The sequence below is a fragment of the Pleurodeles waltl genome, chromosome 3_1 (assembly GCF_031143425.1).
Source record: "Pleurodeles waltl isolate 20211129_DDA chromosome 3_1, aPleWal1.hap1.20221129, whole genome shotgun sequence".
Classification (NCBI taxonomy): domain Eukaryota; kingdom Metazoa; phylum Chordata; class Amphibia; order Caudata; family Salamandridae; genus Pleurodeles; species Pleurodeles waltl.
Window position 1 is genome coordinate 385,603,629 of NC_090440.1, and position 1,755 is coordinate 385,605,383.

Below are 1,755 nucleotides of genomic sequence, written 5' to 3' on the forward strand. Positions count from 1 at the left end.
ATAAAATTATTGATGTCCATAACTCCACTAAGTTTCTTCCCTTAGCTATAATTCAGTTTAGTTGGGGTGGAGTTACTGGCCCTAAGCAGGTGGTGGTATCACCTAGCTTACCTGTAGACTGTCTCTTAGGTAATGACCTAGAGGCCTCAGGTTGGGCTGATGTAGAGTTTTATGCCTATGCAGCCATGCTGGGCATCCCTGAGGAATTGTTCCCTCTCATTTCTACTGAAATGAAAAAGCAAAGGAGAGAAGGCCTGAAAACTCAGGATCCCTCTCCATCAACAGGTAAAAAGGGTATCACAGTATCCCCTAACCACCCTGCCATTCAGGATACCATTCCTGTGGTGGGAGAAACCTCTCCTGGGGTGGCACCTGTTCCAAGGGAATCATCAGCTGGCAAAGCTGTACTCCCTGAGGTAGAAGTACCTCTCTGTGGGATAACTAACATTGGTGACAAAAAGAGCACCATTTTAGTTAACATGGAGCATCCCTCCAACCCTCCCAGAGAAACTTTAGTGCAGAAACCCTGCACTGCCTCACAACACTTAGTACAGTATCCCTGCCCTAGTGTGGAGCTCATAGGACAGCATCCCTGCCCTGCTCCAACACAAGAGAAACAGCATCCCTGTTCTCTCTTCCAGCCATATGGACAAAGGTTTTGCCCAGCCATGGCTTTTCTGAGACAGCATCCCTGTCTGGCATTTCCATCACTACAAATAGGTTCAATGGACAATTCCCACTGCTCTAAACTAAAACTTACTGATAGAAACTCTGAAAATACATCTTCACATTGTTGCTTAACTAAAAAACTTCAAACAGGGTGGTTTACATCCCCACAGGGAAGTAACCATATAGTGGATGATAAAGGGAGTAACCAGTCTATTGCAGAGCTACTCTCTACTTATCACCACTTAGACAATAAAGTCTCAACTGGCCAAGGTTAGCCTTATTGTCCTTCGTTTGGGGGGGGGTTGTGTGAGAAAGTAGCCTCTTTCTAGCCTTGTTACCCCCACTTTTGGCCTGTTTGTGAGTGTATGTCAGGGTGTTTTCACTGTCTCACTGGGATCCTGCTAGCCAGGGCCCAGTGCTCATAGTGAAAACCCTATGTTTTCAGTATGTTTGTTATGTGTCACTGGGACCCTGCTAGTCAGGACCCCAGTGCTCATAAGTTTGTGGCCTATATGTATGTGTTCCCTGTGTGGTGCCTAACTGTCTCACTGAGGCTCTGCTAACCAGAACCTCAGTGGTTATGCTCTCTCATTTCTTTCAAATTGTCACTAACAGGCTAGTGACCAATTTTACCAATTTACATTGGCTTACTGGAACACCCTTATAATTCCCTAGTATATGGTACTGAGGTACCCAGGGTATTGGGGTTCCAGGAGATCCCTATGGGCTGCAGCATTTCTTTTGCCACCCATAGGGAGCTCTGACAATTCTTACACAGGCCTGCCACTGCAGCCTGAGTGAAATAACGTCCACGTTATTTCACAGCCATTTTACACTGCACTTAAGTAACTTATAAGTCACCTATATGTCTAACCTTTACCTGGTAACGGTTAGGTGCAAAGTTACTTAGTGTGAGGGCACCCTGGCACTAGCCAAGGTGCCCCCACATTGTTCAGAGCCAATTCCCTGAACTTTGTGAGTGCGGGGACACCATTACACGCGTGCACTACATATAGGTCACTACCTATATGTAGCTTCACAATGGTAACTCCGAATATGGCCATGTAACATGTCTATGATCATGGA